This window comes from Mirounga leonina, unplaced genomic scaffold (genome assembly GCF_011800145.1).
Source record: "Mirounga leonina isolate KUSES-001 unplaced genomic scaffold, KU_Mleo_1.0 Mir_127, whole genome shotgun sequence".
NCBI classification, from domain to species: Eukaryota; Metazoa; Chordata; class Mammalia; order Carnivora; family Phocidae; genus Mirounga; species Mirounga leonina.
Window position 1 is genome coordinate 73,722,587 of NW_023270316.1, and position 10,841 is coordinate 73,733,427.

At 50.1% G+C, this 10,841-nt stretch overlaps 1 pseudogene; it reads right to left on the reverse strand.

The window, feature by feature from the left end:
- Nucleotides 1-4,220: 4,220 nt before the first annotated feature.
- LOC118009099 lies at nt 4,221-7,229 on the reverse strand (annotated as a pseudogene).
- Nucleotides 7,230-10,841: the final 3,612 nt, after the last annotated feature.

Consider the following 10,841-nt stretch of genomic DNA (forward strand, 5'->3'; position numbering starts at 1 on the left):
GCAAAGCTGCGGAAGCATCCCAGGCTCGCAGGGACTGGAAGTCGCTCTGGAGGCCTAGCGAGGCCCGTGGGGAGAAGCCTCGGAGGAACCAGGGGCCAGAAGCCACTGCCCAGGAGCACAGGAAGTAGCCGCTGGGGAGTCTGAGCCCTTTCGAGGGGCTTTAAGGGAAAGGGCAGGAGAGACAAGGGCTGGAGAGAGAAGGACCGGGGTCTGGGAGAGGTGCAGAGAAGAGGCTGGCGGCAAGGCACGCGCAGGTGGCCCCTCAGGCCTCCCAGAGTCCTCCGCGCTGGATGTGGAGCTTCCTGTGAATAAGCAGAGAGATGGCCTTGTTTATGGCTAGGAGATAACCGGGCAGAACTTGACTTACTTCACCATTAGAAGCAGTTTGCCTGACTTAGGAGCTATTTCCTTATTGTCTTCTGCTCTTCCGGTTTTCTTCTCCCTCCAGTGGGGAGGGCCGAGGCAGGAAGCCCACAGAAGCCTGCTTTTTGTTTGTCTTTGCAGCAGACTTGACTGGAGAGGGGGGGGCTCTGGGGCCTGTGGTGGGGCCTGCAGAGTATCAGGGAGATGGCCTGGTGCCCGAGGGGGCTGATCTTGCCCATTTTTGGCCGTCACTGTTGGGGAATGCTACTGGGCAGAGTTCCCATGTCAGAGGGAAAATAAGCTCAAGGCTTACATTTCTCAGGCTTTAGGTGGACTCTTTGTGGTTTTCAAGCTTTTGAAAAATGTCTGTTTATGGGAATCTATTTTATATATAGGTGTCAGCAATCTGACTGGAGAGAAAGAGTTTCCTGGCAGCCTTAGGACCTGGCTGGGACCCCAGTGTGGACTGGAAATGTCCAGGCATCACATCACTTTTGAGGATTGGATCTTTCTGGCGGGGGAATGGAAAGAGCCTGGTTCAGAAATTTTTACCCTAAAGGCCTGGCCTTAATTTTTCACCCTCTTTGCCTCCACCCCTAGGTACTGACTGGCCTTTGGGAACAGTTGAGGCAAGGGGTTGAAGATCTTCAGGCTTGGAATTCTGCCCCAACACAGCCCTTCCTCCTTTTGATGTGCCCAACACAGGGCGGTGAAGGCAAACATGTGCTTTTGAAGACAACAAAGCCTAATGCGGACCCTCATAAGCTAGTGTTGGCCCCGGGGAGTATGCCTCTTTCCTGGGCTGGATGCAGGCCTAGGGCCCAGAATCAAAACAGGTGGAGTGGACATTCCCTCCAAGCCCACACCTGAATCTTTCCAGTAGGCATCCCAGGAAAGGCCTGCACAGTGGGGAGAAGCCAGAGCCAGAAACCTTCCCAGCCAGACCTATAGCCTGCTACCGTGCCCTAGGCCACCTGGGGGTAGGGGGAGGACTCATGTGGGAGGAGGCTGAAGGTGGGAGGAAGAGCAGGCGAGTGAAGGGAGCAGAGAAAGAGAAGGGCAGAGCTTCTCTGGTGGGGACAGCTCCCAGGGGGCGTCTTTCTTAAGTTTTTGAACCATTGCTTTTATTGGTGAACACAACCAACATACATATACGCGCATAAAAGTATCTGTATGGTTTAACAAAGAATTCTAGAGGGAACACCTGGGTAATCATTGCTTAGTCAAGAAGCAGAACAGGGCCTACACCCCAGACGCCCCTGGGCAACCCCTACCACCCCACCCAGAGTGACGATTGTCCTAACTCGTGGTAACATCTCTTTACTTTCCTTTATAGTGTGATCACTTACATATGTATCTTTTTTTCTAATTTTTTAAAGATTTTATTTGTTTATTTTTGTGAAAGAGAGAGAGAGCATGAGTTGGAGGAATGGCAGAGGGAGTAGCAGACTCTCCACCGAGCTGGGAGCCTCATACAGGACTCAGTCCCAGGACCCTTGGATCATGACCTGAGCTGAAGGCAGACACTTAACTGACTGAGCCACCCAGGCGCCCTTATGTATGTATCTTAAACAATGAACTCTAGCTTTGATTGTTTTTAAACGGTATGGGAATAGAATCATACTCTATATGCCCTTTTATCTTGCCTCTTTCCCTCAACATTGTTCCTTGAGACTCATCCGTACTGTTATGTTAGTTCCCTGATTTTCACTAAGGTATATGATTCTCTCGTATGAATATGCCATGATCACTTATGATTTGACTGTAGTTGGGAAATTGGCTGTTGTGCAGGGCTGTTGGCAATGCACAAGGCTGCGATGAGTATCTTTGACTGTGAGTCACAGTGTGCATGTGGCCAGCTTTCTCTGCAGTGCATACGTAGAATTGGAAGTTCTGGGTTCGCTGATCCATAACCTTAAAGAAGTGCCGAACTGTTTTCCAGAAAGATGAATTGGGTTGTCCAAGTTTATATCCTTGCTGGTTCTTCTCTGTTTGTTAATTCCTGAAAGAAGTGTGTCAAAATCTCCCACTATGTTTGTGGATTTGTCTGTTTATCGTGTGAGTTTTGTTGGGGTTTTTCTGCTTTTATATTTGAAGCTAGGTTATCAGATACGGAAAAATTGTTATATCTTCTTGGTGAATTGATCGTATGCAAAACAGTTTGGAGGTTCAAGAACATTTATAAGGGCATTATGCATTGCCAAGGACACTGAACCACAGCCCCAGATGAGAAATTGTCCAAATGTTACTTTAGCATTAGGAAATGACCCTAATTACCTCTGCTAATGCTTTTTGCATTAAAGTCTATTTTGTGCTTCTAACCTTGTTGCCTCCAGGATCTTGGGAGGAAGAGAGCCCAAGACAAAGTGAAGTTGCTACGAGTAAATCAAAGAGAGAGAAAAATAAGGCTTGCTCCCCAGTGAACCACCCAGCCCCTCTGGGCTCAGGGAAGTTGAGGGATCCTCAGTTCACCGCCTTGGGGGGACTGGAATGAGGCCAAGGAGGAGGAGCAGAGCCTTAAGGAAGGCCACTTCCCATCAGAACACCTGCTAGACTGGGGATCAGAGCATGGGAAACTCAGCTGTGTGCATACATGGTCTCTCCACGTGCTCACCCCACAGCTCCGGGGGGTTTGTGGCCAGTGGGAGAGATGATGCTCTCACGTGTGTGCGAGGATGTACTTCCTGTCAGCTCACGCTAGAACTCCAGGTATTTGGGAATTTGTCATTCTCTTCTTCGTGTATGTACTTACCCAGTCAACAATACTTTTTTTTAAGGATAAAATGCATTTTTATTTATAGTCTTATGGTAAAGGGGAAAGCCTTAACTTGTAAGACAATTCTTGGGCAGTACGTACAACATGCTTTTTACTTCCACGGAAGGGACTCAAACACGGACTGAGACTACAGAGTACACACTGGAAATCAGCAAATGCCAGGAACGGAGTAGGAAGAAGACAAAGAAATGAGACCTAAACATGCAGACCCCTTCACGGGGATCCGCTGACTGCAGCCAGGACCAGGGCTGGATCCCACAACAGGAACGGGTTCCAGGACACGTGGAACGGGAGTGGGGTGAGGGCGGGGAAGGGTCCGCACTGGGCGGTGGGTTTAGCACCAGGTCAGTTGCTCTTGGTATTTACACACAAAATCGGTTGGCTCTATTCCTTAGAAATGCACACGGAAAGAAAGGAAGATCTGATCACTGCTTCATGGGTCTCCCGCTTGGCAATACCGACATCATCAGAAATAGGGACAATTCACTCAGATTCAAATTTCAGTAGCAGGAAAGGGTATCAAAACATCATCGCTGGCCCCTAGTACAAAACCTCTCCCCGACGCGATCCTCCCTCCTTGTCCCACCCCCTACCGCCCCTGGGCGGCTACCACTTCACCGCTGCCCCCCACACGTCCCCCACGAGTGTCACGCACCCCCCAAGGTGGGAGAGAAGCAGGAGTGAAACAGGCCAAAGACCGTGCTGCAACTCTCTCCCCACTTGTTTTTATACCACAGACTTCTTCAAGGATCTGGTCATTCAATAGGAACGGTAAATCGCTTTTTAGGAAAAAAAAAATCCTCAAAAAGAAGGGGGATTAATTCTGATGACTCCAAACCGGTCACCTTCTTGAAGTAGAGCAGTCCACAGATTCACCAAGTCTATGAAACGGCGGGGAGGGGGGCCCGGGAGGAAGGGCTTGGAAGGGGCTGGAGCCCTCGGGGCCTGGGCCCGCCAGGGCTGGAGGATCTGGTGGCCGGTCAGGACACCATGTGCTCGGAGGGCCAGCCGTCTGTCCTCCACAGAAAAGGCTGCCAAGCTGGGGTGTCTTGGTTTAAAAATACCTGGTGGGGACAGGGAATCCCTGCAGGAAACGTCAAAAAAAAATTGTGGAAATGGGGAGGGAGAATGAGAGCTGTTGGCCAAGAGCTTCTACATAAAGATGAAATTTGAGAAAAAGAGGAAACCAAGTCTCTTAAATGATGTGAGGGTTCTAGGGAGGAACTGAAAGGCGGCTGGGACGATGGGGGAGACGGTCAGTTGGTGCTGCTGGCCTGCCCCGCGGAGCTTAGCTGGCCTCCATCCGGAGCTCCTCCCTGCTCTGGGGCTCCTGGGGCTCCCCCTCGAGCCGGAGAGATGGTGCTGCCCTTGGCACTGGGGTAGAGGCTGTTGTCGGAGGAGGGACAGTTGGTCGAGTTGGGCACCGGGCCTCTCCTTCTCCACTGCACAGACTCGCTGCTCCCAAGGAGCATCCCGCCGCTTGAGGTCGTCGATGTCTTGCTGGTGTGTGTGGTTTTTCCTTCGCGTACCCTGGAGGTACCCTGTGGCTCTGTCTAGGACTTGGGCCCGGGATGCCTTCTGTCCTTGGAGTGACGGGACCGAGTCCCGCAAACTGTGAAAGCTGTCTCGATGTGCTCCCTGTCTTTTCGTTCCGGTGCATTATGATGAGCCCGTTTGTCAGCCTCGGATTGAAACCTTGGTTGCTCTTTGTCGCTCTCCACCTCCCTGTCGTGTCATCCTTATTCCTCATTTCCTGGGGCTCAGACAGCCTGAGGAGGCAGGGGGAAGTCACCTCACTGACAATAAGAAGCCTGGTCCCCCCACACACTCACTTGCTCACGCACACACACACAACATGGGCAAGAACCACTTCCTCACTCCAGTCAACAAACACTTATGAAGTGCCTACTGTGTGCAGACACTGGGCCCATTCAGGGTCTTCTCTTTGAGTTTCCTGGTCCCTGCTCAAGGGATGCTGGACAAAATCTCCCATCCCTGAAAGGCCCGAGTCGTTCTCTGCGGTCCTGGGGTGACCGGGAAGGCTTTGGCCGGTTAGCAGGGGAGAGCAAGAGACTAAGGCTTCCCATTCTCTCGGACCCCTCTCTCCCTCAAAAGCTGGAAACCTCTGATACGGACATTTCTTGCTCTGGAGCGGTTCTCTGCTCCTAAGAACTGAGAAGGCTGGTGACCGGGAGTTGCCATCTGAAACCGGCTGGGGATCTCCACTTTGAGGGTGACATGAGGTGAGGCATGTGCTGCAAAATGTCCCTTATTCTTTCTCCTCAAAATGACAAGATCTTCATTAGGCTTCAGCCCAGGGGAAAACTCAAGAATAAACCAACCACTGATGCCACGGGAGTTCTAGAAGCCCAGAGGTGTCACAGCCATCACCTAGGCCGAGGATAACTATATAAAGTTGTTGCCAGAGTGGGACACTTTTTTTTTTTTAAAGATTTTATTTATTTATTTGAGAGAGAGAATGAGATAGAGAGAGCATGAGAGTGGGGAGGGTCAGGGGGAGAAGCAGACTCCCTGCCGAGCAGGGAGCCCGATGTGGGACTTGATCCCGGGACTCCAGGATCATGACCTGAGCCGAAGGCAGTCGCTTAACCAACTGAGCCACCCAGGCTCCCCTGAGTGGGACACTTTTGAGAATGACAAGGAGTGCTGTTAATGTGCACACCGGAACAACAACTGTAACCCCAGACCATCTTAGGCAAACGGAGAGGCATGGTCACTCTCTCTAGAATGGAGTTCCTCAGAAACGATCTGCAATGGAGAAATTTAGCTCCCCTTCGGCCTTCTCAGAATGTGACTCAGAACTCATGCTAACCAAGAGGAATCTTTCCTAGACAGGCCTGCTCCCTTTTTCCAGAACACACGGCAGGAGAGCATCCCCAAATGCTGCTGGGTTGGGCCACTTTAGAAAGCCACCCTGAGGGACCTCAAAGGCAGAGGAGGACACGGAAAAGATGCATGCAGGGTTCCTGTGAGGAAAGTGCATCAACACTGGAATCTTAGGGAATCTTTGACAATATGCTGGCCGGAGGGGGGAGGTTCTTGTTAGTCAGTGGGGTCAGAACACAGGCCTCCGCTCCACACTGACACTTTGCTAGAAGGTCAAAAATGTGTTTGGGCTTTGTAGATGGTTGGCTGAGATATGATTTAGGGGAAGTTCCAGGCTCTGAGATTCAACTTCCTAGGCTCCCGGCTCTTGTTTCCATGCGGTGATGTGCTTATTGACCATATTTTTAGAAGAGGCAATTTGAAAATGAGAAGACATTTATGACAGTGAAGTGACTCAGCCTTCATTGGCTGTGTCTCTGTTCTGGATGACTCAGGATGGGACGGCATTCAGGATGTGAGTGGGACTCGGAGAGGCCCAGCTCGTTACTGTGAAGTGGGCTGAAACCTAAACCTTTCACCTGAGGGGCAGGCTTCCAGGTAGACCAGAGGTGGGGAAGGACTCTAGAATCTGGACTTACCCACAGGGCTGGAATGGAGCTGACCTGGCGTGTCTCAGCTCCCATCTGTGCGCGAGTGTCAGGCAGTCCACATGGGTATGTGCCCTTCACAAGTGAAAACCTTCCAGATCTGCTCAGCTGTCCCCCTAACCAATAAGTGTCCTCTCTTCTTTAAGTACTGCAGACGTGAGATGCAGCACACTACCCTTAGCAGAAGAGGGTAGCCCCACAGTAGAACTGGTGGCTCTGGACAAGGGTGCCTGATCCTCTAGGCTGAGGGAATGGCACCAGGGAAAGATCTGACCTGCCTTTTTGGTCTCTAAAAACGAAAAAGGAAAACCCGGGGAGACCAAGAGAATAGACTTGATAATTGATTCTTACAACTAAAGATAGCCATGCTAATAATAGTGTTCATGGTAATAATTACTAGGCACGGTAGCACACATTTACTGAACATGCTTTAATGCGGGGTTTTAATGAATCCTCAGGGTAACCCTCTGAGGTTGGTATCATTATCCCATATTTCAGATGGGGAAACAGGCAGAGAGAGGCTACGTCGCTTGCCTGATATCCCACTGCTGGAGGTGGTACCGGGTAGACCACAGCCTCCATGGCACACAGGACATGATGGCCGTGGGTCAGATGGGAGTGTCCTTGGGCTCCCACCACCACACCTCATGACTGCCCCTCTGCTTCTCCCCATTCCTTCCCCCTTTCTGACTAGTGAGGAAGGAAGAAGCAGATCTGCCTGGGTATGGCTTACCTGTCTGAGGGACTATCCTCCCGGCCTAGCCCTGTCTTCAGCCTTTCCCTCCCTTACGGGTCCTTCCCATCACAAAGTCTCTCAGGAAAAAGAACCAGAAACTAAACCCTCTTCCTGAAGCCCATTCCCCTCCACCTCCTCTTCTTTCTCCCCCAACCACTGAACTTCTAGGAGAATTTGTCTGGGTTCTCTGTGCCCACTTCATTTCCTTTTAGTCCATAACCTGCTATAACCTGCATTTTGCCGCATCCCCATTCCCTCTCCACCAATAACCTTACACCCAACCCAGTGTCCATCTCTGCCCCTATTGTACTTGCCTTCTGGAAGATTCCATCCCTGTTGATCACTCCTTGCTTATTGAAGGGCCTCCTCTCTGTGATGTCCCTCCTACCACCTTCTCTTAATTTCCTCCTGTTCCTCTAACTTCCCCTTTGTTGGCTTTACAGGCTCTACCCTTTCTGCCCATCTGTGATGGTTAATTTTGTCAACTTGACTGGGCCATGGGATGCCCAGACATTAGGTTAAGCATCATTCTGGGCATAACTGTGAGGGAGTTTCAGGATGAGATTAACATGTGAATAAGTGTATTGAATAAAGCAGCTTGCCCTTCCCAATGTGGTGGTCCTCATCCAATCCATCGAAGGCCTAAATACACAAAAAGGCCGAAAAAGGGGGAATTTGGTTGCTCTGCCTGTCTTTGAGCTGGGTCATTGGTATTCCTCTGCCTTTGGGCTCAGACTCGGACTGGAATTTACACTGTCAGCTCTCCTGGGTCTCCAGCTTGCCCACTGTAGACTTCTGTAGACTTGGTACTTCTCAGCCTCCATAATCACGTAAGCCGATTTATAACCAACCTATCTCTATCTCTATCTACATCTCTATCTACCCATTGCTCCTATAATATATATATATAATCTCCTATTGGTTCTGTCTCTCCAGAGCACTCTGACCAAAGGGCTGGAGACCCTGAGCACTCTTCACTCCTTGTCCACATAACGTTATGTCTGTAATAATAGAAATTTTTTCACATTATCGTAGTCTAATGAGCTCCTTAAGGACACTGATTGTGTCTCATTCATCTACCCAATCGGAAATGTTTGTTTAATGAATGAACAAACTATAAACTTGGATGCACATAGAACTAAGTACGATGTGTATAATCACAGGTGAGGCTCATTTAATGTCCACGTGACCCTCATGTTGGCAGTGCAGACTACCATTGAGGGTAAGTAAACTTCATGCATCTTAAATCTAATCTAGAGCCAAAAATCCCCCAAATGCATTACTTCAGTCAGGCGTTCTGTGCTTTGGTCTCCATGGCCAGGCATTCTTGTTGGTTCAGTAAACAATCTTTGGGAAGGAAAAGAGTAAACATACATTATCTTTCTGACCCTACAGACATGATTTCAAAATCTCACCTCCACCGAAGGCCCTAGATTCCCTCTCACTGTGCACTCTGTCACTTTCTCTGTCCACCTGTCCCCTTGCTGTCACTCCATCATATTTGCAGGGCAGAGTTCTTGGAGAAGAGAATAAGCCTGCATGCCTCTTGTCTATAGTTAGAAATTATTTGGCAGGTTAGCAGTCAGCCCTAGGCCTTATTCTCTGTCTTGAATTTATAGACAGGCTGACATAAAACCACAAGAACTTGTTTTGGCTTTTGTTTGGGATGAGCTGGGACCAGTGTGCCGGGACCTGTACAAACAGGGCGGTGGACATATTAGAAGGCATGTCCAGGCCTGAGGGCTGCGGGTGGTGACAGCAGGAGAGAGTTCTGACAGAAGTCTATAAAACAGAAAAGGGCAGAAAAACAGGTTGTGAGGGTTCATAGGCCAATTAAGTAGAACATTCCGTCACGTTCCTTCTGTGTCTTTCCCAGCGACACAGAACTAGTTTCTCCCCCGTAGGTCATGTGCCTCACCTGGGACCCAAGGTAGGGTGTGAAGTGACAGAGAGGCAGGACCAACAGTTGCTTCCAGGATGGGCAGCCTGTGGTATCATCGGGGACGGGGCTGCAGCAACTCCTTCCTTGAAGAGAGGAAGGAGCAACTGCCTCCAACATCCATTGGTTTCCTACATATAGTGTGTGAAGATCTGCTCCTTTCCCCCAACACGTTTTTGACACATCTTTAAGGGCAGTGCCTCCCCCTAAATGTTCATGTTGAAAGTGGCTGGGGAATATTGGTGGTAATCAGACTGCCATAACTCCCTGGAGCTTATATAAAGCTGAAATCCTTCCTTAATTTTGAAAGGAACCCTAGCGATAAAAGCAAAAATGCCCACAGTCCAGTGGTACCAAGGACTCCACCTTTGTTGGGTGGGCCTTCTCCTGAGCTGTTACCTGTGTGGCTGAGCATGTCCTGCACATCTTTGTTGGGGATAACTCCAAGGCAGCGTTGAAATCAGTTACTTGTAAGTTTGAAGTTGATGAATTCCTGGAGCGTCCACCACCCATACCCAACAGTACAGAAGCAGAGCCCGAGGACCTTCATGACTCTCGGTGATGCTAAAGCTACCTCTTAATGACTGTCTCTTCAGGATCAGGCCCCTAGCACATTAGGCTTATTCCTAATCAAGCCAGATCTTCTCATGGCTAAGAAAATCTGAGCCTGGAAAATTCTACCTTTAGCTAGTGAGCAGCAGAACTGAGGGTTAGACCCTAGTGCTTCTCATCCATTGCAATCTCCCCATTATTTCCACTCAGCGTATTTTCTATGACTCCTTTGGTCTTTTTCATTCTGTTCTTCTTCCTGCTCTCGAGAGAAGCTATGGAGAAGAGCCCCTTGCTTGCCTAGAGGGACACTTTTCTGGCAGTCCTGGGAAGCCCTAACACCTGTCAAATGCCTTTGTACTTAGAGATCCCCATTGAGCACCTCTGATCCCTCCCCGTCTGCTTCCATGCACACGCATCGTGCCCCAGGCTGCAGGGTGCTGCTCAGCAGCGCCTGGGTCCTGTTCATCTTTGCATTCCAGGGCTGAGCCCCAACTGGAACACGGTACATGCTCGGTACGGACAGAACCTCCCTCCTTCCTCACGTCCCACATGTCCTGCCGGCCCCTCCGCCCATGTCCCAGTGTCCTGACTGCCCCCTCCAGCCACCTGCCTGGCCTTCTCCAGCACCCTGCACTGGGGGCTTTAAAACCACAAAAATGGATTCTCTCACAGTTTGGGAGGCTAAAAGTCTGAAATCAAGGTGTTGTTGGTGGGGCCCTGCTCCCTCTGAAGGTTCTAGAGGGGAATCTGGTTTTTGCCTTTTCCAGTTCCTGGAAACCCCAGGTGTTCCTCAGCTTGGGGCCACACATCTGCAAACTCTGCCACCCCGGTCACCTGGCCTCTTCTTCTTCTCTCTGTGAACTCTCCCCCGGCCTTTCTCTCATAAGGACACATGCTGACGTTTAGGGTCCACCTGGACCTCTAACTGCTCCAGAGGAATCTCCTCACCTCAGAATCCTTAACGTAATCACTTCTGCAAAG